Source organism: Sceloporus undulatus, chromosome 1 (assembly GCF_019175285.1).
Source record: "Sceloporus undulatus isolate JIND9_A2432 ecotype Alabama chromosome 1, SceUnd_v1.1, whole genome shotgun sequence".
Classification (NCBI taxonomy): domain Eukaryota; kingdom Metazoa; phylum Chordata; class Lepidosauria; order Squamata; family Phrynosomatidae; genus Sceloporus; species Sceloporus undulatus.
Window position 1 is genome coordinate 186,798,005 of NC_056522.1, and position 13,643 is coordinate 186,811,647.

At 41.8% G+C, this 13,643-nt stretch overlaps 1 protein-coding gene across 6 annotated transcripts in view; it reads right to left on the reverse strand.

Annotated features, from left to right (window-relative positions):
• Positions 1-950, reverse strand: part of ZDBF2 (zinc finger DBF-type containing 2) — a 29,631-nt gene extending 28,681 nt beyond the window's left edge. For 3 of the 6 annotated variants that reach the window (XM_042473804.1, XM_042473797.1, XM_042473811.1), the window contains exon 1: positions 699-947. The gene's annotated coding sequence lies outside the window, so the exon portion shown is untranslated. Of the gene's footprint in view, positions 1-698 lie in introns of all 6 variants that reach the window. The other 3 variants (XM_042473773.1, XM_042473780.1, XM_042473788.1) reach the window with 2 other exon arrangements.
• Positions 951-13,643: the final 12,693 nt, after the last annotated feature.

Here is a 13,643-nt window from a genome sequence, read left to right on the forward strand (position 1 = left end):
CAATCATTAGCATCATGTGTCAGTTTAGGATGTTTATAGTTTCACATTTGGTGTGGTTGTTGAGTTGTTGTTACTTTTAACTGAAATATGATGAATGCTTAAAACCAAAACAAATAACTAAATAAAATGGAGGACATTTGTGGAATTCCTGCTGGGCAGGTGGCAGAAATGGAGGACATGTCCTGGAAAAGGAGGACCTTGGGTACTTCTTAATGGGCTCCTTAGTTGGGGAAATGGAGGACAAGGCCTGGCAGAAAGAAGGCAGCCTCCCAGGAAGGAAAGTTAACGCACAAGAATGGAGCAAAAGGCAGGTCTAGTTTCAGGGAGACTTTTCTTTTTAAAAAACAGTAGAAGAGCAGTATTGTACTGTAATGCTGCTAATAGACGCGCCGAGAGAAAAGGGGGGTGGCGGGTCCACAAACACAATATAAAAGAAGACATCCGTACTGCGCGCCTATTAGAGTATATTCGGCCGGGGGGAGCGGCCCCCTCCCTCCCTCAGAACAGCCGTTAAACGGCCAAAGGTGGGGGAGGGGAGAAAAAGGACGAGCGCCGAATGGGGTCAGAATGTTTGTTTGCGCGCGCGCAAGCAGCCCCTCCTTCCGCTTACGTAACGCACGCACGCGCCCCTCCGACGCCGCGAGGACCCCCCAGCTCCGAACTTGCCCCCCCCTCCTGTCCTCGCGCCCCTGCCTTACCTCCATCGGGCTTCTTTCTTTCTTTCTCTCTCTCTCTCTCTCTTGCCCCGCCTCCTCCCCTTTCACTGTTACCTCTGCCTCCCCCCACTCCCGGTGTCAAAAGGCACCAAACGCCGCTTCCTCTTCCGGGTTGAAAGAGAGGCGAGTTTTAGTAGTGGGGGATTGCTTTTTTCCTTTTCCTAGAGAGGCTAGGTTCTTCTCAGTGGAGTGGAATGCTCGCGGCCGAGCGGGAGCGCGCATTGCAGCGTTCCAAAGGGGCGGAGCCTTGTTTGTGCCTGGTTTCGCAGAGCGGCGATGACGAGGGGGAACTGACGGAAAGGGGGCGCTGCGGAGTCAGAGAGGGAGGGAAAGCGAGGGAGCCACGCCCACCGCTGCGAAATAACCGTTAGCCCCGCCCCCCATATTAAGGCAATGGCGTCGCTCCTCCCCATTGACCTCCTCCATAGCACACTATACACACTCATTAGCCATGTTTCTGGTACTGATTCCACACAGTAGGCCCTCCCCATTCGCTGGGGTTAGGGCTAAAGGCCCCCATGGATGTTTAAAAACCACAAAAATAACACAAACACTTATTCTTTTCACCTGAGGGAACGCCTCTCTAGGAATCTCCAGGTCCTCCAGTGCAACTCTATGGTCAACATAGGCCACAAGTTGATCATAGAACATGTTGGAGGGCCTACAAATGCTAGAGAAGAATGTTCTGTCTAGGAATTTCTAGGTCCTGCAGCGCAACTCTATGTCAACCTCTGGCAGAGTTGCACTGGAGGACCTAGAGATTCCTAGAGAGAGAACATAGTAATCAAAACAGCAAATAAAGCTGCAAATAACTGTCCACCAAACACTGATATCTTAATGGGGCCAACCAAAATCTACAAAATACACGTGTCAAGCTTTGGAAGCGCCACTGGGTTCTTCATCATCAGGCAAAGGTGTTGAAAACCAAACAGGAGGGAGGAAAATTGAAGGTGTTAGTCATAGACGTTAGTCATGCATACATCTTTATTGAATAGGTCTCCAGACCATTTCAAAGAATACAAGATAAAAGAGAAAATACCATACATAGTTTTGTTCTCAATTCAGATGGTATGGAGGCCAGGGGTACCTATTGCACTCTGGCGCCTCCTCCTTTTGGCCACGTGGACAAAAGATTCTCAAAGTCCAGGGAATTTAAATCTATTTGCAATACTAAAAGATACTTCTTTTGCAACCCAATATGTCTCCATTCTTTGTGAGGCCACCAGCCCCTTTGTAGGTGGAGGACATTGGTCTGGAAACCTTGCCCTATGAGGAACACCTTAGGCAGCTGGGGATGTTTAGCCTGGAGAAGAGAAGGTTTAGAGGTGATATGATAGCCTTGTTTAAATGTTTGAAGGGATGTCATATTGAGGAGGGAGCAAGCTTGTTTTCTGCTGCTCCAGAGAACAGGACCCAGAGCAATGGATGCAAACTGCAGGAAAAGAGATTCCACCTCAACATTAGGAGGAACTTCCTGACAGTAAGGGCTGTCCAACAGTGGAACACACTTCCTCGGAGTGTAGTGGAGTCTCCTTCCTTGGAGGTCTTTAAGCAGAGGCTGGATGAGGATGCTTTGATTTTGATTTCCTGCATGGCAGGGGGTTGGACTGGATGGCCCTAGTGGTCTCTTCCAACTCTATGATTCTAAGAAACTTTCATGCTTCATGTCCTCCATGAACTGAAAGCAACAACACACACACACAGACAAAAAGCAAAATGCAGGGCTATGACTGACATCTTCATCCCCCTCCCTCCTGTACAGCCCTTGCAAACATGCAATGTTGTTTCAGCAGATCCCAGCTCCTTTGTTTAAGAAATGGTCTGTGACTAATGTGGCTTGAAGGGCTGCAGTTAGAAAAACCTACCTACCTACACAAAACTGACCTACCAGTACTTTTCTTTGAACCCAGGCCAAACGTTTACTTCGGGGTAGAGTACATGAGTATATTGTGGCCACCTAAACAACTACATCTGGAGGGCCCCCATGTTACCTAAGCTTGTAGTAAGACTTTTGGCAGCCATAGCTAATGTTATGTCATGTTATATTAGCTAATGTTCCTTTAATGTATTTAATTGTTATTTAGTTCCATCTGAAAACCATTGCTAACAGGTTGGATAAAGCTGCTTATAAAAGACAGCATAGTCAAAGTCTAACTATATCCAAGGGGTAATAGTTTATTTTTAAGAGAGGTAAGAATTTATGATGTTGCTATGATATATTTAATTTTTGTGATAATTAATATTTCCCCATTTAGAGTTTGGTGGAAAGGTTTTTGGAAAAACTTCATTTTCGATGCTGGTTTTTGAAAGCCTACCTGTGTAAATTTACAGCGCTTTATAAATAAAGGTTAATAATAATAATTAATTGGAATATACACTTTATTATTACTGATGAAGATATATAGAAACGACTTCAAAAGCTCTGGAGGTAGTCGTCTCTGCTACCGACATTTTCCACTACTAATATTGCTACATCACTACTACCACAATTTATTTTGCTATTTTCAGTCACACTTTGTGGAAATTATATCGCTGGAGCAGAGGTTGTAAAGAATTAATCATGTAATTACACTAGAGGAAACACAGTGGACTTTTCTCTTTTTTTGCAGGATTTTAATTTTATAGGATATTCTACTATAGGAACGTTTACTTATCTCCAGCATATAAAATGTTCACAATAGTGGTAAAGATCTTTTCTGGTCTTCAGTGTTGTTGATTCATATGGTATGTCTATAGTATGCTTTATTCTGATGAGGAGAAATTTAGCTCTAAAGAGATAGCATGCACACTATGCTTCACACTGTGTCTTCAGACATGTATATATTGTGGTTTAACCTTTGGCCAAAGTTTGCTTGGGATGATCATGTATGTTGACTATACTATCCTCAGTGACCTGTAGGATAGTATAGTGATGCCACATAGGGAGTGGCTAATGAATTTATTATCAGTAAAGGTATAAAATGTACCTACACTGAATCTGGTGCTGCTTGTTTTGCATCCCAAGGTGCATGGCAGACTATTCTCTGTGCAGTAGAATAAACCTGTTTTTTACTCCCCCAGATTCCTGATTTTTCTTGCTTTTTGGCTTGGCTGGACAAGTAACATAAAGAGAGTTTCCCGACAATGTAATTCCATTTATGTTATTGTATGGAATATATAGTTTTCTATGGTACTTTTCTTTATGTATCAGTGTGGTTGTTAATATTACTAGAGTGTGGTTATCTACATAATATTATGCTCATCTTTGCTAATGTTTTGGTTTTATTCCTTCAGGATATTTTTGGTAATAGAGTGTAATTGCCGTTGTTAGATTCTTTTCAGTGTTTTCTGTAAAACCCTCCTGCTGTGTGTTTTGAAAGAGTTTTCTAACAGCCCTTAAAAGATGGACACTGTCAAGGAGGATTGGTTGGATCTGTCTGTGCCCATAATACGTTTTTCTCCAAATACTTTGGAGCCATGCTTTCTCCCACAACTTTGTGAGGCAGCAGGTTTTTCATAACCCTTTCAGATAACATTAATAATATTAGAGGAGGAGTTGGAACCTGCATTTGTACTATCCAGGCCCAGAGCTAGTGATTGCAACACAGAAGTTTTTTTCCACAAGGTAGAAGGGAAGTTGAGGAAGTCCTGGTCAGTGTCCTGGTCTTAGTTGTTTATGTAAGCATATTTGTCTACCACTCCAGGACATATTTCTGTGATATATATCAGTGAGAGCATGCCTTGCAACGGTCATCTTGTGCCTTTCACAACATTAAATGTTGGAATATTAAATGGCCCAGCACTTCTAATTCTGTAAGTAAATCAAAACTGTGTGCAGTTGCATCCACTCAACCCTGTTATCTCAAAGGTTTTGCAAGATCACTGTAACCAAAAAGAATCTCACTAATAATCAACATCCATCTGAGCTCTGGAAGCAGAGAACAACTGCAAGGCTTTAAACCTTAACCCAACATCCTAGACTTGGATTATTTGGTCTAAACCCATTATTTTAATATCTACTGCATAGCATGTTGGTCACATATTCTAGGGCTCTTTTATACTAGATCAGCGATTCCCAAAGTGGGCAGTGTGCCCCCAATGTAAGAAATGGAAGGATCCAGGGGGGCGGAGAGGGAAAGGGGAAAAGCGAAGTGGCTTTCAGTCAAAGTATTGGTGCACAAGAAAGACAAAGGGAACCAGCGCCTTTAGGACCATGGCAGGGATAAGGAGTTACAGCAGGGGGGGGGGGGTGTTGGAGAGAAGTGATGGGAAAAGAGAGCTTTCACATTTGAGACCAGGCTTAACCTTTGTGAACTTTGTCGGGACTTGGTGGCAGGTTGGAGCTGCGCTGCTGCCCCTGCTTTGTTTCATCAGATCGAGAGAAAGAGGTAGCAGAAGAAACAATGCTTGTGTGTGGGGTGGGGTGCACCAAGATGCGTGGGGGTCTGGGGAAGGCATGTCTCTGGGGAAACAGGGGGAGGAGTATCTGGGGTCAATTCTTCTAAAGAGTCCATTGCCTCTCTTGGACTGAGAGTCCTTCCTTGCCGGGGAGAAAAGTGGGAAGCCAGCTGAGGAGGAAGAGGAGGAGGCAGTGGCAAGCTGGGCACGGCTGACATAGGCGCTACTGGATGGCTGGTTGCTGCACAAACAGTAGACCTGACGTCAAGCAATAGGCATTGAGGGAGCTAGGATTGTTGCCCAAGAGGAAAGGGCCTGAAAAGGTTTGAGGATCACTATACTAGACAGAGTAGTATGACTCCTCTGTAAGTGCCATGGCATCCTAGGATTGACAATTGAGGGAAAGGCCATTAAAATCCTCTGCCAGAGAATCCTCCACTGGTGCCTCCAACTAAACTATAAACCCAAGATAGCAATAGCAAGTTCATTTCTATATGCTTCTCAGTGAACTAACACTCCCTAAGTAGTTTACAATGTGTAAGCCAATTGCCCCCGACAAGACAGAGTACTCATTTTACTGACCTACGAAAGGATGGAAGGCTGAATGGACCCTGGATCCCTGCAGGATTGAACTGACAACCTTGTGGCTGTGAGTGGATGCAGTACCTGCATTTAACCACTGCACCACCAGGATCCCATAGGATGCAACCACAGCAACTAAAGTGAGATCATAATTTCATAGTATGGAAAGAACCATGGTATAACTTGTGGTATAACTTCAAACAAAGAAGATGTGTACAGTTAAAACAGAATCATGTGTTGGGATCCACACTGGCACACATGTGACTTGTATTACGTATTCCCAAAATACCTGCTGTAGGGGCTCTCATAGATCAGCACTTCTAGGCTGCTCTTTCCATGGAAAACCAGCTGCAGCATTGTACTGTATAGATCCACTATAACCAGCTGGCTGTTTAAACAGTGTGTTGCAAAGCTCTTTTCTCAGTAGGAAAAATGAGCAAGCTTTAGCTATATAGGAAAACAAAACAGCGGGCAGCCAAAACAGAGAAGTGTAAAAGTCTGATTCAGCCAGGGAGAAGAACATTTTGTTTCTGTTGATTTCGCTGGAGAACATGCCATTGACATCAGTGGGACTTAGAGAAGTTGGTGGATGCCTGGCTTATATCTTAAGTCATAGTGATTGATTGTGTAGCAAGTATGTAGGAGCAAAAGGGGAAGACAGATAGTTGTTGTAGAAGGGCAGGGTTTATATATGTATACACTTTCAAGTTTCCTGTCGACGAATGATGATCCCATTCATTTCATAGGGTTTTCTTAGGCAATGAGTACTCAGAGGTGATTTTGACAGTTTCTTCCACTGAAATGTCACCTACAGTTCCTAATATTCACCGGTGGTCCACCATCCAAGTACTAACCAGTGATGACCCTGCTTAGCTTCCAAGATCAGACAGAATCTGATGAGGTTTGGTTATTTAGGCTAGGGTTTATATATATGCCTGCATTTTTTTTTTAGAAAAGTGTAGAGAAAGAGTGGGCTACATGTGGCCTCTGACCTCTTTTTATGGTCCCAGGTGTCCTCCACCCAATTTTATTAATTATTTAAAGTGAAAAAATGCCTGAAAAGTATCTGACAGCATCATTTGGGCCAGCATTAGACCTTTAAATGCCTGCTGGCCTCACCAACCCACATTTATTTTAATTGGCACTTATTTTAATTGCCAAAAACTGGCCATGAACCAGATAAAATAGCCTGGAAGTAAAAAATGGAAGTGACATTTGGTTATTTCTGGATCACATTGTTTTGTCTGAATGTAGAGTAGTGTTGTTCACCACAAGGATGTAAAGATGAAAATACCCCCGGCCTAAACAAACATGTCCATCTGTGGCCTTCTGGCTTTACAGAAAGGGCATTGCTATAATTTTATAGGAGATATTGGACTGTAACTGATAAGTCTCTGCCTTTTCTGCATCCTGGGCTTCCATAAATGTAGTATTCTCCATGGTAAAATGCACAGTAATATTCCGTGACTTCTAAAGAAACATGGGGTTTTAATACCACCCAGCAGATGTTCCAAGACTTTTTAAATAGCTTCCAGCTGAGTTAATGTTCTTAGGCCTGTTCTTTCAAAGTAACGCTTATCAATAAATTATCAACCTCCTTCCTTGTATTTGGTCTATTTTTGTCACAGCATGGCATCGTAACAAAAAGAAACCGGTGCTGTGGCACTCTTGTGTTTTATCCATTAGGAAATAAGGAATGTTCTGGCTGCAGGGCCTTCTACTAAAAATAAACTTTATTTGAAGCACAACTGTCACTTTTCATCTTACTGAAAAATGCAGGACTTCTTTTTGCCTCACAATACCAGTATATTTTTTTCAGAGAGACATTTAACACAGTAGAATTACTCCTACATGTACTGCCAATACTAATCTCAAAATTGCCTTCTGAAATTCTCCATCTTATTCGTATGCAACACAATGGAGGAGACCATATTGCCAAATACTCTCTGGGGGAAGGAGAAATTTTTCCAACAGTTTGGGAGTGGGGCTGCCCAAAAGTAATAACAGTTGCACAGCTTCTTTCTGCTGCTGCTGTTGTTTTTTTGGTCAGCATTGTTGTCCAGCCTCCATTTTGCATCTCTCACTGCGATCCAATTTAGCATAGTTGAGGGGCAGGAATGGGCGCCACCAACAAAAGTGACAGAGCATGTGAAATCGAAGGCTTTCACAGCTGGTATCCATATTTTTTGTGGGTTTTTCGGGCTATGTGGTCGTATTCTGGAAGAGTTTTGATGTTTTGCCTGCATCTGTGGCTGGCATCTGAAAGAGACATTAGAGACTTGAACATCCACAGATTTTGGTATCCATGGGGGATCCTGGAACCAAACCCCAGCAGATACCAAGAGTCCACTGTATCTTCAGAGATGATACTAATTTAGGCCATTGGAAGGCCATGGAAATGTACTCTAGAGGAAAGAAGCCCTCACATTTTGTGCACTTGTAAACTCACATATCCTAATGCAGTAAATCCCAAACTCTGGCCTTCCAGATGTTTTGGACTTCAGTTCCCAGAATCCCAGACCATTGGCCAAGATGACTGAGGCTTCTGGGAACTGAAGTCCAAAACATCTGGAGGTCCAGAGTTTGGGCATCACTGTCCTAATGTATAAATTTCTTTGAAGACATCCCAAATCTTGGTCTGAAGCGGTGGCCTCACCATGCCTTATGGTACACCCAGCCCTGTGTACACTTCTGTAACATCTTGGCCTATATTACTTTGTAGCCCAAATGCTATGGCTTGTTTTTCATTATCTAACACTTTCTTCTGCCAGCTGTCATTTATTATATGAAAAAGGCCACACCTTGTGGATGTTCCAAAAACTTATTCACAACATTGCTATTTATTTATTTTAGAGGTCAAGTGAAAAACATTTCTGGCACTTAACAAGCTGCTTTTAAGATACAGGGAGGAATTACGTTGAGGAATAATTGGAAAATGTTGTTTTCAACCTTATATGTGTCAGAAGGACAGCTGTTGCACAAACTGTGGCTGGGGAGAATGACCACATCGACCAAATCTTCACCTGGTATATTTTGGCCTAGTTCCACCTACTTCCACTCCATAATGTACAAATTTACACCATGTATGGGATTATTAGATATAATAAAATTAAAGGAGAAAAAACAGTAAATCAGTTTGAAACACTGATTTGTGAACTGATGCTATGACAAAATGACAACAAATGGTTGTTTAGGATTAAATATGCCAGCTGTGATGTTCATGCAATTTTACACGAAGCTATGACAGTTAACAGACAGACCGAGCTATGACTATGGAGACCAGGGTTCAAATCCCAGCTCAACCATGAAACCCACTGGGTGACCTTGGGTAAGTCACACTCTCTCAGCCTCAGAGGATGGCAATGGCAAACTTCCTCTGAAGAAACTTGCCAAGAAAACTTCATGATAGGATTGCTATAAGTCGGAAAGGAGTTGAAGGCACACAACAACAACATGACAGTTAAAGTGGTATTAACCTGTTGGAATAATTTTGCATTCTCTTTCTCCTTCCTCAGATAGATAGGGATTTCCTGCATGCAAGCTCCCCCCATTCAAACTAACCATGTGATTTAGGTCGCTTTGGGACTAACAGATACTCTCTCAAGATTTTCATCTGAATTGCATGTTTTCAATATTCCTCCTCTCTCAATTTTCTTTGGAAAGATGGTGAGATAAATATTTCTTTTTACCTGAACTATTCATTAGCTAGATTAGGATATAGCTTCTATGCAAATATAGATTAAAGCCATTAGTAAACTTTTGTTTGAACTTCAGGCTACTTATGTTGTTTTTGGATCCAGTCTCAGTTCTTAGGGAAGCATAGGCCTGTTACAGACTGCCAAAATAAAGCTGCTTTGGGTCTCTTTGGAGGTATGCTGTTTAAATGATGCATGCATCCTAAGAATCCGGAAGCTGCACCAAAGCTGCACTCCAGTGCTTAGGAATGGAGTGTGGCTTTGGCGTGACCTCTGGACTCTTAGGACCCATGCATCATTTAAACAGTATACCTCCAAAGAGACCTGAAGCAGCTTTATTTTGGCAGTCTGTAACAGGCCATAGTTAGACAAGAGCACATTTCTGCTACTCTGCTGATTTTAAAGTTAGACTCTAACAAACTTGGCTTTTACATTTTTTATATTTAAATATTTTTTTTGTTTCCTTACCAAAGGCTGATGCCTTAGGAAACTTAAACTACGTAACTAACTGCTTCTCTGAATTGCAGCCTAAGTTTCCCACAGCTTGAATGACATTATCCCAACTCAAAGGAAGGGGAAGAAGACTTTCTCCCTTCCTAAAGTAATCTCTGGACATTTTCTCATTGTCTAAAGGAAGATGGCCAAACAACCTGTCCTTATGGCATCCTATCTCCTCAATTTACTGAATTACAGAATGCACCTGGTGGGCTTCTCCAGCAGCTTTCAGGCCCATCCTAACAGTTGTCTTGCATTGTTACTGTCAACAAGGGGAAAGGTATTTGATGGATTTTCTGCCAGGAGTACAAAATATGATTGATCCTGCCTACTAGTAGCTGTGGAGCAAGGGTGGCAATGAAGAATTTGGTCCTTTACCTCTGACAGCAAAATGCTTTAGGCCAGCTGGGGATATACAAGATGTAACTAAATACAGTATATAAGTTTAAAAAGGGAGTATGTATAATGGAGAATGAAGTAGGTATAAGAAATTCCAAAAACAACACAGACTGTCTCCTTAGTACTTATTGGTCTCCCACCCCCAGCAACTGTCCTGCTTTAGGTCAGGCAACCATGCTAAGTTATTTGCCCTTCTGTATTTTCTGCTGCTTTTAAAATATCTCATTTACCCAACATGGTTGGGGAAAGCTCCACTAGGCCTAATGGAGGAAGTAAGGATAGTGAAGACATGTGTGTATATGTGTGTCTAGGCCACTAACAGCGTTTCCTCCACTCAGCCAGGCACTGCATGGTTGGTGAAGGCTTTGCATGGTCAGTGAAGGCTAAGGTAGGTGAGGTGGAGGGCTGGGTTGCCATCCTTCTTCTTGTATTTGCCACTGCCACCACCACCACCACAGCATTGTCTACTTGGACTAGCCAAGCCTTTGCTGACCATGCCAAGTGGCAATGCCTCAGCATCACTTCAGAATAAGCCACTGGAGATGGTGGTGGCAATGGTGGTACTCCAGCCCAGTCTCGCTCTGCCAACAAGGCAGTTAAATGGTGAAAGAGCATTGTTCTAAACTAGAACAATCCAAACTTTTCCTAACTTTTAATATTTTTGCAAGCACTGCTTTTATCAGAATATGAGATTTATTGTCCAAAGACTGAAACCTTTCCAAGCAAAACAAAGTTTCATAACTTTTTAAAATAATTTTTATTGAACTGATACTATTGAAACCAAGTTGTACATTTCTTACAAAAAAATTTAACAAGTTAATATAACTAACTAATACACAGTCTTATCTTGACTCATACATTCCCTCTAAATTTGATTTATTTCTTTAAATGCCCTCCTTGTAAAGTTTCATAACTTTTAATAACTTCCATTACTAGTGTCTCTCACTAGCCATGGTTCCTTCCTTCCTTCCTTCCTTCCTTCCTTCCTTTTTTTACAATAAAGTTTAAGAAGTCTCCTTCTTCCCCCCAAATAGTAATTGTGATAATGCTACTTGGAATTATTAAATATTTGCATGTAGGAGAGGTGGAAAAGGGAAGGGCAGAGAAGGAAGGAAGGAAGGAAGGAAGGAAGGAAGGAAGGAAGAACATGACTTGGAAACAAAGGAGGGAGAAAATATTTAGATTGGAAGGGGAGAAAGAGATGATCTCTAGGGAATGAGAGAGAAGATAGATGAATGTAGGCAAGAGCTGTAGTAGACAAAGGAAAGACAAGGAGAGAGAAGGAGAAGACGCTTAAGCAATTGGTGGATGAGAAAGACAAGGTGTATCTACACTGTAGAGATAATGCAATTTGACACCACTTTAAGCATTGTAGCTTCTTCCTATGGATAATAATAATAAATAAAACTTTAATTTATATCCCGCTTGTTGTTACCACAATCAAAGCGGCGTACAGCCTTTAAAAAATACAATATATATAATTTCCATACACCCCCTTAAAAAAGGATTAAACAATTCTAACCATTAAAATTACAGACAATAAAATCTAAAAACAATAATACAATAATAGAATAACGGTGGGCAGAGTCTTAGTTTATATATGTTTGTGTGGGGATCATTACGTGGCTGGGTTCTATTCCAGGAAGGCCTGCCGGAATTTGATGGATGTCAGAATCCTGGGACTTGTAGTTTTACAAGGTCTCTATCCTTCTCTGCCAAAGTGTGACTGTGCCTCACAAAACCCAGGATTCTGTAAAATGGAATCATGGCAGCTAAAGTGGTATCTAAACAGTGTAGATGTAGCCAGAGCAAAACGAAACCAAGGATTAAAAGTGAGAGTTAAAAACCAAGCGGCAACACAGAGGCGAAGAAGACAAATATTTGTGCCACCCCTTGGTAGCAGTTGTGCAGCCCCTCTGTACTTTAGATTGAAATAACTTCAAGTACTTAGGAGATGGTGTGGAAGGCAGAACTGAAACCCTTAATAATAAGATTGGAAAAGATACAAAGCAGTAGTCTTGTAGTACCATATTCAGCAATTCCTGAGGCAGCAAATACTGAGGAAGCTCAGTATTACTCCATGCTGACTCTTCTTTCCTACAACCACTCCAGCTACTGTGGTCAGCAGCACACAGGGTTTCATTTCCCCCTCAATATAGTGATGTTGCACTGAAATTTCACCCTCAGACCTGAAGAAAAGGGGACCAAGGCACGCCTGAGATCCGGAAACTAGGTGAGAAGTGGGTAAAGAGACTATTCCTGCTCTCTTATATGAGGAGAGGATAGTGAGAAGGAAATTATGAATGAACATGAGTGAAAAGGGGGAGAGAAAAGCAGAAAGAAAAAGAGTGGAAGAAGGGTGGAGATTAGAAAGAAGGAGGTGCTACAAACAGTAATATGCCTTTTCTCTAAGCTTTTAAGTTCCCGTGCACACTGGGTAGCAGAGAAACATTAAATCTTTATAAAAATAAAAACCCTTCAGCTATGAAATCTGTTGTTATTGTTGTTAAAATCTGTTAAAATCTGTTGTTATTGTTGGGACTTTATCACATAGGGAAATTTGGGGTTTAAACAGTGATTAATCCCATGAAAATCATGATTAAGATTTTCACACACTTCACAATTAAAGACCCATTATCCCAGGATTAACCAAGCTATAAACAACAACAAATCATTCATGGGATTTCCCCATGAATGATTTGTTGCTATTTATTGCCTGGTTATTTCTGGGATAATTGCTCTTTAATCGTGATGTCGTGTGAAAATCTTAATCGTGATAGTGTGATTTTCATGAGATAATCACTGTTTAATCCCCTGATTTTCTCAGTGTGTTAATGTCCTTAGAGTCAACCCCAAGTCATGGGGACCCTGTAGATGAGACCTCTCCATGCTCCCCTGTCCTCCGCTGCTCTGCTTAGGTTCTGCAGATTCAAGCCCATGACCTCCCTGATTGAATCTAGCCACCTGTAGTCCATTTCCCCTCTCTTTCTACTACCCTCTACCTTTCCTAGCATTGTTGTCTTTTCTAGTGAATCATGCCTTCACTTAATTTGGCCAAAGTGCAACAGCCTTGGTTTTGTAATCTTGGCTCCCGGGAAGAGTTTGGGCTTTATCTGTTCCAGGACCTATTTATTTGTCTCTTTGGCTGTCCACAGTATTCTCAGCACTCTTCTCCCACACTACATTTCAAATGAATTGATTTTTTTCCTATCCATTTTTAACTACCCATCTCCCAAATCCATACATGGTGTTGAGGAATACAATGGCTTGGACAATTGTAACTTAATGCTCAGTTGTATATCTTGACATTTTAGGATCTTATCTAATTCTTTAATAGATGGCCTTCCCATTCCTTGTCTTCTTCTGATTTCTTGACTGC